Here is a 20,209-nt window from a genome sequence, read left to right on the forward strand (position 1 = left end):
CGGTACAGCGGACTGGCGGCGGACCCCCACCTCCTCCTCCACAACTAACAACATGGGAGGAGCAAGTCTTGACCATCATGCATCCAGAGGGCCTCGGAGGAGTCAGTGGAGGAATGGACACTGGTAAGTCAAATCTTAACTATCATATCCCCCACCCTACCTGCATGCTATCACACACCCACCCCCTCCCATATCACTCCAACTCCTCACTAATGAACTAATAACACAAACCACGCATCCCAACACCAAGCCCTGCATGACACAACTAAGCATGGTCACCCCTCACCAAAGCATGCTCACTGCACATACCCATAACAACCCCCTAACCATCATCACACAAACCCACACACAGGAATGCTTGCACTGGGGTACCCGCACACCCACCCATTGCACACCATTACACACACAGATGCAATAATCATGCTCTTATACCCCTGCAGGATGTCACCACAAAGGAGGGTCCAGACATCTCCACTCCACCCACAGAAGAGGCCCACAGTGACGACAGCAGCTCTGCCCTACTGGATCCTGATGACCAGCCCGGATCATCGTGGGCCTCGGGACAGTCAGTTCCCCTTGCACAGGCACAGCCCAACACTGACCTTCCACCCTCTGGTAAAACCAGCACAGCACCCACCCAGCGGGCCCATACCTCCGTACCAAGGACATGTCAATCAGCGGTGTGTCCACCACTACAGGGAACCAAGGAGAACCCACCACCCCAACAACAACAGGGACCTGGGGGCAGTGGTAGTGGGCACACGGTCCAGGGGACGGAGGCACAGGAACACAGGGGAACTGGGAGGGCTGCTGTGCGACAGGGGGCGGACAGGCCAAGGGAACCCACTCTCCACGAGGCCCTCTCCTCCATCATGTGATCATACCACCACTCCCAGGAGACGATGGTGACGGTCCTGGCCAAGTTTCAGGAGACCCAGCGCCTGCAGGAGGAGAAGTATTTGGGGCTCAGGGAGGAGCTCAGGACCATCAGCTCCGCCCTGGGCACCATCGTAGGGGTGCTGAAGGACATACAGCAGACCATGAGGGACACCGTGGCACTCCAAGGGGCCCCTGACACTAGCCTGGACGATGAACTGCCCACCACCTCCGCCGGCGCAAGTGGACAGGACGCCCCGCCACAGGACCACCAAACCAGCACCCCACCCCCTGCAGACGGACAACCACCATGCAAGCGGTCCCTGAGATCCAGGAACAGGACAGAGCAAGATGGCAAGACCCCCGCCAGGAAATGAGACCACCCTGATTGTCCCCCCACTGTCCCTTTTTGTCACCCTGTCCATACTTAAACTGCCCCAGCTCCACTTCCTATGCCCATATGGGCAGTGCACCTGTGTGACCAATAGACTGGACTCTGCCATGGACATTCCTCCACCGTCCCCCATCACCATTTTCCAACCCCCCTCCATTTTTGAGCACTTAAATAATCACCCTTGAACCACAAAACAATCTGGAGTCAGTCTGTGATTTGGTAAATTTGTATTATCAATGACAGTGTCAAAATGCGTTCTCAATTGTACAGCCAACATACCTATGCCACACATCACAAGTCCTTGAAGGATGCAAGCAGATGACACACGTTGGTAACCACACCTGTGAAACCGTAATGGAAAGGTACAACTCAGTGACCAAATACTGCTATTAAATGACAGACAGGATAGAGGTAGAAGTGTGAAAGTGAATGTAATGGTAAAAAGAAAAATTCTCACCTGTGTGTAACTGGAAATATTGCTGTATGACTGACTCCTTGTTGTCTATGTCTTCTTCCTCAGCTTCCTCCTCATCACTGTCCACAGGCTCCACAGGCTCCACAGCTGCCACAACACCGCCATCTGGACCATCCTCCTGCAGAAAAGGCACCTGGCGTCGCAAAGCAAGATTGTGAAGCATCGAGCAGGCGATGATGATCTGGCACACCTTCTTGGGTGAGTAGACTAGGTAACCACCTGTCATATGGAGGCACCTGAACCTGGCCTTCAGGAGGCCGAAGGTGCATTTGATCACCCTCCTAGTCCGCCCATGGGCCTCATTGTAGCGTTCCTCTGCCCTGGTTCTGGGATTCCTCACTGGGGTCAATAGCCATGACAGGTTGGGGTAACCAGAGTCCCCTAATAGCCACACATGGTGCCTCTGGAGTTGACCCATCACATACGGGATACAGCGGTTCCGCAGGATGTAGGCTTCATGCACAGAGCCAGGGAACATAGCATTTACCTGGGAGATGTACTGGTCTGCCAAACATACCATCTGTACATTCATAGAATGATAACTCTTCCGGTTCCTGTTCACCTGTTCACTCCTGCGGGGGGACCAGAGCTACATGGGTGCCATCAATAGCACGTATGATGTTGGGGATATGTCCAAGGGCATAGAAGTCACCTTTAACTGTAGCCAAATACTCCACCTTAGGGAAAACGATGTAGCTCCTCACATGTTTCAACAGGGCAGACAACACTCTGGACAACACGTTGGAAAACATAGGCTGGGACATCCCTTATGCCATGGCCACTGTTGTCTGAAAAGACCCACTTGCAAGGAAATGGAGCACTGACAGCACCTGCACTTGAGGGGGGATTCCAGTGGGATGGCGGCTTGGTGACATCAGGTCTGGCTCCAACTGGGTACATAGTTCCTGGATAGTGGCACGGTCAAACCTGTAGGTGATGATTAAATGTCGCTCCTCCATTGTCAACAGGTCCACCAGCGGTTGGTACACCGGAGGATTCCGCCATCTTCTCAAATGTCCCAGCTGACGGTGCCTAGGAAGGACAACAGTGACCACAGAGTCAACAAATTTCCAGGTATGTACCCACAGAAACACAGAACACGACACCAAACACAAAACTCTTCCTGTATGTGTTGAGTGTAGGCCTAGGTATGTGTGATGCAGTAGTAAATGAAGCCATGTGGGCCCCTGAAATGGCGGCTGCCTGACCTCTAAACTGGGACAGTAGGATGTGAGGTATCTGCGCTGGTGTTGTACACCGTCGCGGTAGGCAGGCATAGACCGCGGCGCAATGCTGAATTGGTTAACATTGGACCCTATGGGTCCCAGGAGCCAATGATGAGGTGCGCCGGCGGTGATGATACGCACCGCCGCGGACGTCACCGCCATTTTCTATCTGTTAAATCACTCAATACCTGATCTTCGACAGGAGAGGACCTACACTGCAAGTGCTGCTGTGACCTCGGTCTGGAAGAGACAATGGCTGCTGCGTCTGGGGAAAGGGCCCCTGCCTTCACTGCTCAGGAGTTGGAGAAGCTAGTCGACGGGGTCCTCCCCCAGTACACGCTATGCTATGGTCCTCCAGACCAACAGGTAAGTACAAAGGGAGCACGTTGTATGGGCTATGCCTGTGTGGAGAGGGCTGGTTGTAAGAAGGAAGGGGGCAGAGTTCAGGGAACATGAAGGACTGTGAATGCATGTGCCACATGGCAAGGGTAGGGATGGGGGCCACTCACATCGACGGTGCAGTTGGAAATTACTTTTCTTCTTCCCCTGTGCATGTCATGTAGGTCAGCGCCCACCAGAAGAAGGACATTTGGCGTGCCATCGCCAAGGACGTCCGGACCCCCAGGGTCCACCAGAGACGGGGCACCCACTGCCGGAAAAGATGGGAGGACATTTGCTGCTGGAGCAAGAAGACAGCGGAGGCTCAGCTGGGGATGGCCTCCCAACGTGGGAGGGGTGCCCGTCACACCATGACCCCCCTGATGTTCCGGATCCTGGCGGTGGCCTACCCGGAGTTGGATGGGCGCTTGAGGGCATCACAGCAGACACAAGGGGGTGAGTACACTCTCATTCTGGGGACTTTGCGTGCAGTGGAGGTCTCTGGGTGGGGGAGGAGGGCTGTGGGTTTCCCTAGGCCAGGGCGAGTTACGTAGGCTAGGCCCCTCCGGAATGCAGGCCATGTGGCACTGCACCCCACCTCAGTAGAGTGCCAGGTACAGGTATACATGCCCCTGTGGCATCCATGTGTGCAGATGTCCACCATAGCCATGTAGGCCAGATCCCAGGAATTGCATCTTAGAGGCCAAGAGCATGGCGTAGTGCAGGGGGCTGCTGTGTCTGTATTGTCCGCCAACGGAAGCGGTATGTCATGCACTCAACCTGTCTTTCTTCTGTCGCCCCCCCTTTTTCTGCTCTCCCTGTTCTTTTGTGCATCAGCATCATCAGGCAGAGGTACAGTGGCACCGGAGCATGAGGGAGCTGCATCCCACATGGCCATGGAGGGCCACACCACAGACTCAGAAAACACCAGTGGGACGGAGGGCGAGGGGAGCTTCACGTCGGTCACCGTATCACCAAACAGCGACACAGACCCGTCCACCGATGGGAGCTCCCTTGTGGTGGCGGCACCATCTGTGCCCCCCACTTCTACTGGTACAGCCGCCACCTCCCCTACCAGCACCGCCCTCCAAGCAGCCCCTCAGCATTCGCCCTGTGCCCGCTCACCCAGGAGGGTGGGCATCACCTTCGCCCCAGGCACCTCAGCCCCTGCGCCAGTCACCCCTGCTGCCCTCAGTGAGGAGGCCATTGACCTCCTCAGGTCACTCACTGTTGGGCAGTCTACCATTGTGAATGCCATCCAGGGTGTAGAAAGGGAGTTGCAACACGGTAATGCATTCCTGGAGGGCATTCATTCTGGTCAGGCTGCCCTTCATCGAACCCTGCAATCTCTGGCCTCAGTACTTATGGCAGCCATTGTCCCTGTCTCTAGCCTCCCCCCTCCAACTTCCTCCACCCAGACTCAATCCCCTGTACCCCAGCCTATCCCAAGCACACCATCAGACAAGCATGCATACACCTCAACACACACAAGTAGCTCAGGCAAACATAAGCACCACACCACCCACAGGCACTCACGCAAGCATCACCCACATACAGACATAGCAACATCCACTGCCTCCACTGTGTCCCCCTCCTCGTCGTCTCCCTCCTCCCTCCCAGTGTCGTCTACACTCTCACCTGCATGCACTACATCTACAGGCACTAGGACTCGCACCAGAACACCCAGAACCACACCCCGCTCACCTGCACTCACCACCCCCACTACTATTTACAAGTTCCCTGTGTCCACTCCCAGTGTGTCTGTGACACCCCCTCCCAAAGTACACAAACGTGGGCACTCACACACCCAACATCCATCCACCTCACGACAGCCTCCAGTACCTGCACCCAAATCACCTAAAGTGACACCTCCTACAACATCCTCCTCTTCCACCACTCCCAGACCCCCTCCAGCTACCCATCCCAGTCTTCATCAGCAACTCTTCCTCAGCAACGTTGACCTCTTTGCCCCCACCCCCACCCCTCCAATTGATAGGTCCCGTAGTAGCACATGAGCCAAAAACACTCCTGTGCCAGTGGTGCGTGTTAAAGGTGTGTGGAGTGCACCGGCCACCAGGGCAGCCAGTGTGACACAGAGCCAAAGCACTGCCAGTCCACCCCCTGTTAAGCACCTCAAGTTGGAAAGTGGCCGACGGGACAGGGTGTCAAAACTGCTCACACGGGTCCCAGGGGGTTTGCAGAGTCAGCTGTGACTCCTCCAAAGGTGGTGAAGGGCCAGAAGAAGTCTGCACAGTCTGGTAAGAGCAGCACGGCGGAGAAGGGTGCCATCCTCCCCGGTGGCCGGGATGCCACCGCCAGCACCGTTGTCACTGGTCAGGAGACCACCGCCGGAGTCAGTGCCCAGGAGGGCAGCAGTATCGTCACTGGTCAGGAGACCACCGCCAGAGTCAGTGCCCAGGAGGGCAGCAGTATCGTCACTGGTCAGGAGACCACCGCCAGAGTCAGTGCCCAGGAGGGCCCCGGCAGCCACAGCCCCGCTGGACAATGAGGGACCGTCATGCCACACACCAATGCACAGGTCAGAGACCGCCATGGCAAGCACCGCTGAACAGGTCAGAGACCGCCATGGCAAAGCACTGCTGAACAAGGAAAACACCGCCATGGTGCAGACCGCTGAACAGGGCAAAGCACCGCTGAACAGGGCAAAGCACCGCTGAACAGGTCAGAGACCGCCATGGCAAAGCACCGCTGAACAAGGAAAACACCGCCATGGTGAAGACCGCTGAACAGGGCAAAGCACCGCTGAACAGGTCAGGTACCGCCATGCCAAAGCACAGCTGAACAAGGAAAACACCGCCATGGTGAAGACCGCTGAACAGGGCAAAGCACTGCTGAACAGGGCAAGGCACCGCTGGACAGGGAAAACACCGCCACATCAAGCATCGTTATCCCATGTGCAGCTGGGACAGTGACAGAACAGGAACCGTCACGGGGAGCCTGATGCAGTCTGGGCACCATTCCCACTCCAGAACCAGTGGAGACATGCATCCACTCTGTCTGTCCTTAACAGGATGCAGCACTCTGTGCACCAGTCCCCCTCCAGAGCCAGTGGAGACTGTTATCCACTTGAGAGACTGTGGCTTTGCACTCCCCAGGATGGTACAGTGGGCAACCCACCCACTGTAGAGACTTGAGAGACTGTGGCTTTGCACTCCCCAGGATGGAACAGTGGGCAACCCACCCACTTTAGAGTCTTGAGAGACTGTGGCTTTGCACTCCCCAGGATGTAACAGTGGGCAACCCACCCACTGTAGAGACTTGAGAGACTGTGGTTTTGCACTCCCCAGGATGTAACAGTGGGCAAGCCACCCACTGTAGAGACTTGAGAGACTGTGGCTTTGCACCCCCCAGGATACATCAATGGGCATGGAGCCCCGTCGTGGATCTGACATGGTGCTGTAATCTGGCTGAGGTGCCCCCCCCATTCCTTCCCCCTGAGGTGCCTGTTGTATTTCTATCTGAAGCCCCTGCAGTGTTCTCTCCGTTTGTGGACAGGCATCTAGTGTGGGCCTCGCCCATGCATTTTTGGCCCAGTGGTGCACGGACATTGACATGTGCATACCTGCACTACTTCTCGTAATGTATATAATTTTGAATGTGTATATATATCTGTATATATTTGGTAACTGTATTTTGATACATTACAATGTTTGAACTGATTTCCTTTTGTCTTTGCATTCTTCCGGGGGGGTTGTGGGTTGTTTCTGTGCTGTTGGAAATGCATTGGTATGTGTGTTGTAGTGGGTGAGGGTCGGGTTGGGGGTGGGGTGTTGCGTGTGTGTCCCCCTGACTTTTGCCTCCCCCCTCCCCTATGTTGTAGGTGCAGTACTCACCGTTGTCTTTGGCGCCGCCGTTGCTGGTGTTCGTAGATGAGCAGGAAGACAAGGGCAGGGAGTATTTGGAGTTCCGGCTCCATAGTGTCCTCCTTCCTCCGGGAGTGTGTTAAGGTGAGCGTTTTCCCATTGCAAAAGCTGTTTCCGCCGTGTTTTTATCCACGGTGAACCCGCCCCGGAAAAGGTGGCGGATTGGTGGGTTGTGATACTGTGGGCGGTACATTGGCTTCCGCCTGTCTGTTGGCGGTGACCACCGCGCTGCTTGTCTGTACCGCGGTGGCAGTCGGAGTGTTAAAGTGGCTGTCTATGTTGGCGGTGTCCGCCACGGTCATGATTCACTTTTTTTGTCTGCCGGCCTGTTTGCGGTATTGCCGCACCTTTAACACCGTCTGCCAGGGTTGTAATGACCACCAATGTGTTAGAGTAACCATATAAATTCACTGAAAAAACACAAATGTTACAGGAATGTTATAGTTAGGCTCATACTTTAAACATACAAAAACATAGAAATTCACCTGTTGGAGTTATCTTAAGTAACTATAACTCATACCCTAAGGTAACTATAACTTGCACCCTCACCATACAACGTCCCTGTAACCTTTGTTTTTTTAAGTGAACATACATATATATGTTTTCCATTGTATTCTCATACTTTATACACGACAAAAAAAGTTTGCTGTTATGAAATGATGTTGGCTATATGGTTATGTTTCCTTGCATATTTTTTTTTTTAAATGTTAGAGTGAAATTTAATTATCATTCTCAAATTTAGCTTCAACAGGTTTTTTGTTAAATTCTGAATGGTATTTTAAATTTGCTTTAAAAATGTTAAGCACTAAATATTAATGAAGTAGGGTGTTCATTTTTAACCCCTTCGCTGCCAGGCCTTTTCCCCCTCCTGTGCCGAGCCTTTTTTTTGCTATTTGGGGCAGTTCGCGCTTAGGCCCTCATAACTTTTTGTCCACATACGATAGCCAAGCCAAATTTGCGTCTTTTTTTTTCAACATCCTAGGGATTCTAGAGGTACCCAGACTTTGTTGGTTCCCCAGAAGGAGGCCAAGAAATTAGCCAAAATACAGTGAAAATTGCGTTTTTTTCAAAAAAATGGGAAAAAGGGGCTGCAGAAGAAGGCTTGTGGTCTTTTCCCTGAAAAGGGCATCAACAAAGGGTTTGCGGTGCTAAAATCACCAGCTTCCCAGCTTTCAGGAACAGGCAGACTTGAATCAGAAAACCCAACTTTTCAACACAATTTTGGCATATTACTGGGACATTCCCTATTTTTACGATTTTTTGTGCTTTCAGCCTCCTTCCAGTCAGTGACAGAAATGGGCATGAAACCAATGCTGGATCCCAGAAACCGCAACATTTCTAAAAAGTAGACAAAATTCTGAATTCAGCAAGGGGTAATTTGTGTAGATCCTGCAATGGTTTCCTATAGAAAATGACAACTGAAAAAGAAAATATTAAAATTGAGGTGAAAAAAACATCAATTTTTCTATACGTTTTACTCTGTAACTTTTTCCTGCAATGTCAGATTTTCGATATACTGTTACGTCTGCTGGACTCTTCTGGTTGCGGGGATATATAGGGCTTGTAGGTTCATCAAGAACTCTAGATGCCCAGAGCCAATAAATGACCTGCACCCTGCAGTGGGTTTTCATTCTATACCGGGTATACAGCAATTCATTTGCTGAAATATAAAGAGTAAAAAATAGCTATCAAGAAAACCTTTGTATTTCTAAAATGGGCACAAGATAAGGTGTTGAGAAGCAGTGGTTATTTGCACATCTCTGAATTCCGGGGTGACCATACTAGCATGTGAATTACAGGGCATTTCTCAAATAGACGTCTTTTTTACACACTGTCTTACATTTGGAAGGGAAAAATGTAGAGAAAGACAAGGGGCAATAACACTTGTTTTGCTATTCTATGTTCCCCCAAGTCTCCCGATAAAAATGATACCTCACTTGTGTGGGTAGACCTAGCGCCTGCGACAGGATATGCCCCAAAACACAACGTGGACACATCACAGAAAACACAGCTGTTTTTTGCAATGTGCCTACCTGTAGATTTTGGCCTCTAGCTCAGCCGGCACCTATGGAAACCTACCAAAACTGTGCATTTTTTAAAACTAGAGACCTAGGGGAACCCAAGATGGGGTGACTTGTGGGGCTCTGACCAGGTTCTGTTACCCAGAATCCTTTGCAAACCTCAAAATTTGGCTAAAAAAACACGTTTTCCTCACATTTCGGTGACAGAAAGTTCTGGAAATCTGAGAGGAGCCACAAATTTCCTTCCATCTAGCATTCCCCCAAGTCTCCCGATAAAAATGATACCTCACTTGTGTGGGTAGGCCTAGCGCCCGCGACAGGAAATGGCCCAAAACACAACGTGGACACATCACATTTTTTGATAGAAAACAGTGCCTACCTGTGGATTTGGGCCTCTAGCTCAGCCGGCCCCAGGGGGGGGCAGAAATGGCCTAAAATAAATTTGTCCCCCAATCCCCAACCCCCCTGCCCCCCGGGGAGCGACCCTTGCCTACAAGGTCGCTCCCCTTGTGTGACGGCGCAAAAAAAAGATCCCTGGTGCCTAGTGGTTTCTGCCCCCCTTGGGGGCAGATTGACCTACAATTGGCCAATCTGCCCCCAAGGGGAGCAGAAATGGTCTAAATACAATTTGCCCCCCAGGGGAGCGACCCTTGCCTGATGGGTCGCTCCCCATCTCTAAAAAAACAAACAAACAAAAAAATAAACACAAAAAAACTATTTGCCCTGGCGCCTAGAGGTTTCTGCCCCCCCTGGGGGCAGATCGGCCTAATACCAATAGGCCGATCTGCCCCCAGGGGGGCAGAAATGGTCTAAAATAAATTTGCCCCCCACACCCCCGGAGAGCGACCCTTGCCTACAAGGTCGCTCCCCTTGCTTGACGGCGCAAAAAAAAGATCCCTGGTGCCTAGTGGTTTCTGCCCCCCTTAGGGGCAGATTGACCTACAATCGGCCAATCTGCCCCCAAGGGGGGCAGAAATGGTCTAAATACAATTTGCCCCCCAGGGGAGCAACCCTTGCCTGATGGGTCGCTCCCCATCTCTAAAAAAACAAACAAACAAAAAAAAAAAACACAAAAAAACTATTTGCCCTGGCGCCTAGAGGTTTCTGCCCCCCCTGGGGGCAGATCGGCCTAATACCAATAGGCCGATCTGCCCCCAGGGGGGCAGAAATGGCCTAAAATAAATTTGACCCCCCACCCCCCCGGGGAGCGACCCTTGCCTACAAGGTCGCTCCCATTGCGTGACTGCGCAAAAAAAAGATCCCTGGTGCCTAGTGGTTTCTGCCCCCCTTGGGGGCAGATTGACCTAAAATCGGCCGATCTGCCCCGAAAGCTGGCAGAAATGGCCTAAATAAAATTTGTACCTCCAGGGGAGCGACCCTTGTCCAAGGGGTCGCTCCCCATCTGTAAAACAAAAAAAACAAAACAAAAATCCCTGGTGCCTAGTGGTTTCTGCCCCCCTTGGGGGCAGATCAGCCTAATCAAAATAGGCTGATCTACCCCCCAGGGGGGCAGAAATGGCCTAAAATAATTCCCCCCCCCCCAGGGAGCTACCCTTGCCTTGAAATTCACGCAAAAAAACAAAACTCCCTGGTGTCTAATGGTTTCTGCCCCCCTTGGGGGCAGATTAGCCTCATCAAAATAGGCCAATCTTCCCCCAAGGGGGGCAGAAATGGCCTAAATATAATTTGCCCCCTAGGGGAGCGACCCTTGACTAAGGGGTCGCTCCCCACCTAAAAAAAAATGAAAACATAACAAAAAGAAAAAAAAAAAAAAAAAGATCCCTGGTGCCTAGAGAAAGGCCTTCCCCAAAAAATGCCCCCCCTGGGAGCGACCCTTGCCCAAGGGGTCGCTCCCCCTGCGTGAAATTCACGCAAAGAAAAAAAAAACTCCCTGGTGTCTAATGGTTTCTGGCCCCCTTGGGGGCAGATTAGCCTCATCAAAATAGGCCAATCTGCCCCCAAGGGGGCAGAAATGGGCTAAATATCATTTGCCCACTAGGGGAGCGACCCTTGCCTAAGGGGTCGCTCCCCACCTAAAAAAAAAAGAAAACATATCAAAAAGAAAAAAAATAAGACAATGATCCCTGGTGCGTAGAAGCTTCTGGCCCCAGGGGGGGGGCAGAAAAGGCCTTCCCAGAAAAATGCCCCCCCCTGGGAGTGACCCTTGCCCAAGGGGTCGCTCCCTTTTGTCAGTTTCAGTTAAAAAAAAAAAAAAATCCCTGGTGTCTAGTGGGGTTTCAAAAGCCGGATTGCAAGCAATACGGCTTTTGAAACCCTGGGAGAGACTTCAAAGGGAAGGAAATACATTTCCTTCCCTTTGAAGCACCTCCGGGCCTCCCCCATGGAATTGAAAGAGAAATGCTTTGCATTTCTCTTTCAATCGCTCTGGACCCTGTGACTAACCAGCGCGTCCTCGCACGCTGACGTCACAGGTGGGGTTGGGGGGGTCAGGGGTGGAATGGGAAGGGCTTCCCCTTCCATCACTGACTTGGGGGGGTGGGGGGGAACTCCACAGAGGGAGCGCTAGCGCTCCCTCTGGGCTCTGTGACCAGGACGTAATGGTTACGTCCTGGGCACAGCAGCACTGTGCCTCAGGACGTAACTATTACGTCCTGGGCACAGAACAGGTTAAGGAGGTTGAATTGTGTTGTTGTTTTGTTGGTTATTATTCAGAAGTGCACTTGCTACTGAGTAGGGACATCTTAGCAATTGGTCATTATTAATGATTCTTTATTTACATTCTAAGAGCTTACACATTTCTTTAGTTTGTTTTGACAATTTTGAATTGAGTTGTGTAAGGTATTGTTCCATTCTTAGCTCATGGTAGCTGTGTTTACTTTAAAGTATTTTTAGGAATTGGTATAGGTGTATGGCGGCTACTTCCAAGTGTTCCATGGAAGGAATTGTGCCACCCTTTCAATGGATTATTTGTCTTTCTTTCTTTGTACATGGCTCAGTTATAGCCATTCCACCATTGAATGTGATATTTGGGTTGATGTCTGTCACTTCATCGCTGCAGGTGACCAACCCAAGGATCTTAAAAACAAATCATTAGCAGAATTAGTGTTGCTTCATCCTGATAGTAATAAGGTGATTCAATTAGCCTGTCATAATGTTTAGTATCCTCTGGTACAGGGACACATGCTTAAGCTATTTGTTTTTTAAATGTTGGGTGTACATTATTGATCTATAGTTGGGGTAGATTTTTATTGGTGCCCCATTTCCTCTAGCTAAAGTGGCAGTAGCACCCCTAAATTGCAGTATGTGGATAGATTTTATGTGTGACATAAATCGATAATCATTGTCTGTTCAATATCTATGATGATTTCTGTGGGTTATTTTTGTTTTTATAGGTGTTAGCATTTTATTGTAAGTTGGACTTTGGTTTTAGGTAATAGTGCATCTGATCATGGGACTTTTGTGATTTGATATTGAGCACGTGTTGTGTAAATTTGAACTGAAAGGTGGAGGGCACGGCTAAAATGTGGCATGGATCACCCATGTGTTACACTGCAATAAGATTTGTAAAGAGTTATTGGTAGCATACTTGCGAATTCTGTAATCATTATTGAGGTTGTCATATAACAAAAAGTTGTACTTTTTTTATATCTGATTAGTAAATTGGGATATGTCTATTTCTTCATATTTTTAAGGTGTTCCTGGGGTTTAGAGTGTACACATATACTAATTAAAATATGTGTTATCATGTTTTTTATATATCATTTTTGCATTGCAGCTTCAGATTTTAACTGACATTCTAAATATTGCCGTAACTTAATTTTAGTTGATGATCTCACCAGAACTTCAGATCTGATTTGACTTGCAACCAAGGACAAAGAGACCCAAGTCTGTGACTTCAGGATCTGCACAAAGAAAATGCGCAATACTCTGCACCTAGGGGAACTACCCTTCAACTATACAACTGCAACTTGTCCTTGACCAGAAACCAGCTCTAAAGGCAAGAGGAATTTCTCTGAGCACCTAAGGCAACTTCATCACTCCCTTGGACTAGAGGTACTAGTGCCCTGAAGTCCACAGGTACAGCATGCCCTAAGAACCAAAGAATCACTGTCCATCAGGCCTGCTAAGAGATCACCCAAACGTAAATGATCTAGTGCATTGTGGGAAATCGAGTCCTGACCTCCAGCAAATTTCATGTGGCTACTGGTTCCCCTGACTCCAGGATATCACAGTAACCGTATGCTGTGGTTGCTGCTGCTAAGGGTTGTTGGTGGCCAGCCAGGCTATCACTACCTTTGCTCAACTCTGCACCTTAAGGGATCCCTGCAAAACCTTCAACCACCCACCTCAGTGGCTGCATTGTTCAGTTTTTGTATCAGTTTCCTCACTAACACCGCCTCACCATCTGGTCTCATTGCAAACTAGTCTACTTTCCTGCAGCCTTGCACAGCATGGGTTTGGCTGTCTGTGGAAAGTTAGATGCAGGGTCTGGCTACAAGCCAGGCCCTGCGGCAAACCCCATGCTACTCAAGAGCAAAGGCCTTGTGCTGGCTGGGCCTGGTTGCCTAGGGTGTCTGCCTCTGGGGAGTTGGATGACCAAAGGCCTTGCACAGTATCGAGTTGTCTGTCTGTGGGGAATTGGTTGCAGGGCATGACTGCAAACCAGGCCCTGCTGCCAACCCCATGTCATTCATGACAAAAAGACATGTGCAGCAAAGGGTTGGTTGCTTCCAGGTGGCTGCCTGCAGAGCAGTGGGCACAGGGTTCGGGTGCAAAAAAAAAACTTACAAATTCTCTGAAAAAAACAAAGGTTAAAGTGACTTTGTAATTAAGTAAATATAACACTGACTTTAAAATTTTGATCTCAAAAAGGCATGGAAATTTACCAGTTATAGTTAGTAAAGCTAACTATAACTTACACCTCTTAGTGGCCTCCCTCATGACATGTTCTATGACATTATTTTTGACAACACTGATGACATCTCAAATTACATTGTTGATGACAGCCCCTACATCGAGCCTAAATAAGCTCTGGGGACAACATCCCCTGAGTCACATATAATGAAAAAGAGGAGGTGTCTGTGGCCTCATTCTAAAAGCTTTCTCAGGCCACAAGGACCTGATCCCCTGTGGCCAAACCCATTAAAAAAAGGGAGGGAGACCTTCCTAAGTGTTAATAGGTCTCAGGGACTCCATCCCCTGGGGCCAAATATAATAAAAAGGGGAGGGGAGCATGCAACAGCTTTCCCTGAGCCTTCCCAGGCCCTGGGGAAGCCATCCCCCAGTACAAAACCAAATAAAAATGAGAAGGGCGATCTCTTGGCCACCCTCCTCAAACCTTCTTAGACTCCCCCCCCAGGTACAAATATAATAAAAAAGGGCAGAGGGTCATGTGGCCCCTCTCCCTAAGCATCATTAGGGCCTGAGGACCCCACCCCTGGGACTGTATTTATTTTAAAAAGGAAGGGGCCACGTGGCTCCCCTTGCTGAGTCTCAATAGGACCCGGAGACTGGACTGTATTTATTTAAAGGTAGGGACCACACAGCCCACTCCCTGAACCTATTATACCTCCCTTCCGCAGGGCCTATCTTTGTAATAGGTTGGTGCCCTGATGTCCACCCAGGGTACCCACCTTGCAACACATTGAGGGCCACAAAAGGAGCATGGTGTGTGAGCCAGCAGTACTCTTACCCAGAGGGAAAAGCTACTTATACTGCTACCGCCATGTGGGAGCAATCTTTTAATCTGTTTTTCAGCCGCATCAGTGCGGGCAGGGAAACACATCTCAAGACCACTCCCAGTTTGGGAAACATTTGAAAGGTTTGCTCCAGTTTGGTGTGAGATTTGAAATTGCTCCTGTCTGACAGGAGCAAACACATGTTTCCCTGCATGCCCCGGTGTGGGCTAGGAAAATACATTGTCCAGAGGATGGGGTCCATAGGACTCAGCAAGTGAGCTGGCCACAGGGGTTGGGGTCCCTCGGGCCATCAAAGGCTCAGGGAGGAGGGCTGCCCAGCCCCCCTTCCTTTAACCTTTAGATATGGCTTGGTTAGCGATATTGTGGGGCCCCGACCCCCTTATTAAACACATTGGGCCCCTGGAATCAGGTCCCCAGGATGAAAACAGCTCAGGCAGGAGGCCGTACAGACTCCTCTCTCACCACGTAAATGAAATTATATGACAGCCACCTTTGTTTTGCTGCTGCAATCCTGTGGGACTTCTGGGAAATTGAAGGAAAATTTGCCATTTTTTTATTTTTTGGGGCCCCAGACGGGGTCTCTCTCTGTCCCCCCATGGGCTCTGGGTGAGGAGGGCATTCCATCCCTGTCCCCTTATATTATTATTTTTTTAAAGGTCAGGACAGGGACAAAGTCTCCAAGTCTTGTAATGGCTGCCAGCACCATTTTTCTCATGCTGCTGGCAGCCATTCAGAGTGTTTGCTTCGTCTGGAGTCTGAGTACTGTGAGAATGAGATCGCCCAAGGAAAGAAAACTCCTGTGGCCAATCAGAACCGTCTATTTTTAAACTTGTGCTCCCTGAGACTCTCAGGAGACTCTCGTAGACTCAGCAGTCCAGTCATTCAATTACTGAACGGCTTTGCACTAAATCACAAAAAGCACAATATGAAGACCAAGATCTGGCAAATTTAGTGTAATTCCATTCAGTAGTTTGTGCTGTAGCACTTCTTAAATAAGTCTATGAAAAATGCAAGGGGATTTTGGAGTCCCCTTTTGGTCTACCTCCGCTTGAAGGCTCACCTTGGCACTTGACAAGCACAAACCAGACAAAAAATAGCACTTTTTTTGTGAAGTTTCATGAAGATTCAGCAAATGGTGCCACGTTATTAGCAATACAAGGAACCCATTTCCTATGGAAACTCTGACCAAAAGTAAAATAGAAATAAATGATGGAAGCTGACCTATATTTCTTTCGGTCTTAAATCAAGTGGATAGACATACTGTTTTTAGTACCCCAAGGATTGCCCAACATCTGAAAGATCTATTTACAAACTGCAAATAGTGTAATTAGCACAGCTTTCATATAGTATCCTTTCCTGGGCATAGTGGGTGGAAAATGGAACTAAGGATATGTTTTAGATTACAGGTCTGAATCACAAAGGTAGTTTAGCATGTGGAGTTCTGCTCATGAATGGATCAACTCCTACACTACATTATTTTGCTATTCGCCATTTCTGAGTGGAGATTTAAGCATAATGTACACTTAAGATTATTAGTAACTTTCTATTTGTTAGTGTAGATTTTTGCCACTGAGGTGGACCTTTCACTATAGGAATTTATAGGGAAATGTAATAACACATATTCATTCAAAAATATAAAAATATACATTTATACATTTAATACTTTAGCTTCATTTAATGTACAATAACATTTTAAAACAATTTGAACCAATGTTAACCTATGACTACTTAAAGAAACAGGGCTAGAACACCAAATAATAAAGACATCTCTAATCTAAAGTCTGGGGACATTGATATGCTTGTGACTGTATACGAGTTAAAGAGAAACCAACAAGAAGGCATGGGTGAGTTAGAGGTAGAAGCCCTCTTAGATACATTGGTTATACCTTATGATTTTTCATGCCCCATCAATTTCCAAACCCAGTCCCCTTTTGTTCTGCAGATTCCCCATGATGCTCTCAATACTTTTCATGACAAAACGATCAGAGTTTGTATGACATTACAATATGATTTAATTGACAAAAAAACATATAACAAGAGCGTGAAGTAATTGTGGGGTAAATTAGAGATGGAAGGACAAGGGATTCTATGAATGGGAGGTATATTGCTCCTTAAGAAAATGTTTCCATGATCACCTGTGTTTTATTTGTTTCCTAAAGTACACAAGAATAGATTGAACCCACCTGGCAGGCCTATTGTGTCTGCAATAGAAAGTTCAATGGCAAATATTTCTAAATATGTGGGATCTGTTTTGAGATGATTTGTGACTAGTCTGCCACCACATGTTTGAAATACTAAGGACTTCCTCTGCAAATTAGAGGGACCTAAGTGGGAGGCTAACTTGTTACTTATGATATTGGATGTATGCTCTTTATACATGGTTATTGAACATGAAGGAGGTATTGAGGCTTATAAGTACTTCTTGATAGCCAGGCCAAAGTACTTAGCTCAGACAGAGATGATCATTGACATGATCATGTACTGCTTAGAAACAGCATTTTTCTCTTTAATGGTGCCCTGTAAAGACAGCTTCCCTGGACTGCCATGGGCACCTACTTTACTCCCAGGTTGCAAATTTCTTCCTGGGATGTTGGGAGGAGCAGATGACCATGGACATACCCACAGCCACACCTCTGCCCTACACTGGACCGACCACAGCTGCGTCCACTTCACATTCCGACGCGAGACCTCCCACCTCCGCACTCAACCCATCCCTCATCGACAGTGGAACAAGATCCCTGAAGAGCAACTCTTCTCCGCTCTCGCCGCCAAGCAACCCACCCTCACCACCGACCCCAATGACGCAGCTCTCAACCTCACAAACTGGATCTCCAACTGCGCTGACAACCTTGCTCCCCTCAAACGCACGCATCGACAGACCAACACCAAAAAACCTCTCTGGTTCTCTGACACCCTCAAAGAATCAAAGAAAACTTGTCGTGCTCTTGAGAAGGCCTGGCGCAAGGACCACACCGCTGACAACATGACCGCCCTCAAGAACACTACACGCGAACACCACCACCTGATCCGCACTGCCAAAAGGAACTTTTTCACCGACAGACTAGACAAAAACAGCCACAACAGCAGAGAACTCTTCAGCATCGTCAAAGAGTTCTCCAACCCCAGCGCCAGCGCCAACGCCGTCACGCCCTCACAGGATTTGTGCGAATCCCTCGCCACTTTCTTCCATCGCAAGATCAGCGACCTCCACGACAGCTTCGGACACCAGACCCAACCATACACCACTGAACCCGCTTCCCCGGACATCACCCTCAACAACTGGACCCACATCAACACGGAAGAAACCAAATCCATCATGAACTCTATCCACTCCGGCGCCCCTTCGGACCCCTGCCCGCACTTCATCTTTAACAAAGCCGACGACATCATCGCCCCGCACCTCCAGACCGTCATCAACTCTTCTTTTTCTTCTGCTACCTTCCCCGAATGCTGGAAGCACGCTGAAGTCAACGCCCTACTAAAGAAACCTACGGCTGACCCAAGCGACCTGAAAAACTTCCGCCCCATCTCTCTTCTACCTTTCCCAGCCAAGGTAATAGAAAAGACCGTCAACAAACAGCTGACCACCTTCCTGGAAGACAACAACCTGCTCGACCCTTCAAACCGGATTCCGAACCAACCACAGCACGGAAACCGCCCTCATCTCAGTCACAGACGACATCAGAACCCTGATGGACAACGGTGAAACAGTCGCCCTCATTCTCCTCGACCTCTCGGCTGCCTTTGACACCGTCTGTCACCGCACCCTAATCACCCGCCTACGCTCCACCGGGATCCAAGGCCAGGCCCTGGACTGGATCGCCTCCTTCCTCGCTAACCGCTCCCAAAGAGTTTACCTCCCTCCGTTTCGCTCAGAACCCACCAAGATCATCTGCGGCGTACCTCAAGGCTCATCGCTCAGCCCGACACTCTTCAATGTCTACATGAGCCCCCTCGCCGACATCGTACGCAAGCACGACATCATCATCACCTCCTACGCCGACGACACCCAACTTGTACTCTCCCTCACCAAGGACCCCGCCAGCGCCAAGACCAACCTACAAGAGGGTATGAAGGACGTCGCAGATTGGATGAGGCTCAGCCGCCTAAAGCTGAACTCTGAAAAAACGGAAGTCCTCATCCTCGGCAACACCCCGTCCGCCTGGGACGACTCCTGGTGGCCCACGGCCCTCGGCACCGCACCGACCCCCGCAGACCACGCCCGCAACCTCGGCTTCATCTTGGACCCTCTTCTCACCATGACCAAGCAAGTCAACGCCGTGTCCTCCGCCTGCTTCCTCACTCTCCGCATGCTCCGCAAGATCTTCCGCTGGATCCCCGCCGACACCAGAAAAACCGTGACCCACGCCCTTGTCACGAGTCGCCTGGACTACGGCAACACCCTCTACGCCGGGACCACCGCCAAACTCCAAAACCGCCTGCAACGCATCCAAAACGCCTCGGCCCGCCTCATCCTCGACGTACCCCGCAACAGCCACATCTCCGCACACCTGAGACACCTGCATTGGCTCCCAGTCAGCAAAAGGATCACCTTCCGTCTTCTCACCCACGCACACAAAGCCCTCCACAACAAGGGACCGGAATACCTCAACAGACGCCTCAGCTTCTACGTCCCCACCCGCCCCCTCCGCTCCGCTGGCCTCGCACTTGCTGCCGTCCCTCGCACCCGCCGCTCCACGGCGGGTGGGAGATCTTTCTCCTTCCTGGCGGCCAAGACCTGGAACTCCCTCCCCACCAGCCTCAGGACCACCCAGGACCACTCCGCTTTCCGGAGACTCCTAAAGACTTGGCTGTTCGAGCAGCGATAACCCCCCCTTTCCCCCCTAGCACCTTGAGACCCGCACGGGTGAGTAGCGCGCTTTATAAATGTTAATGATTTGATTTGATTTGATTTGATTTGATATGAAATCAGCTGTGCTAGGGCTAATATATATTGATGACCTGTTTATAATCTGGAAAGGGTCAGAGGGATCAGCTACAATGTTCTCTCTAATTTATTGCCTATGTGTGTGGCAGAAAAGGGCCCCTGTGCAGTAAAGTCAAGATTGCATGCACCAATGGATGCAACAACTCCATATGCACGTGAGTGCGGTTTGTGGGCTACCACATTCAGTAAAGTTTGCCACTTCAAACATTTTTGAAAATACATATGAAAGCTGATTGTCACTTACTCTTAGTTGAATTTACTAGTCACATTTAAGGTAGATGTTCTAATATATTAGTAGCATACATTATAATGCTTAGATCAGCAACCTGAAAAAATTGATTATTTAT

This window comes from Pleurodeles waltl, chromosome 6 (assembly GCF_031143425.1).
Source record: "Pleurodeles waltl isolate 20211129_DDA chromosome 6, aPleWal1.hap1.20221129, whole genome shotgun sequence".
Taxonomy (NCBI): domain Eukaryota; kingdom Metazoa; phylum Chordata; class Amphibia; order Caudata; family Salamandridae; genus Pleurodeles; species Pleurodeles waltl.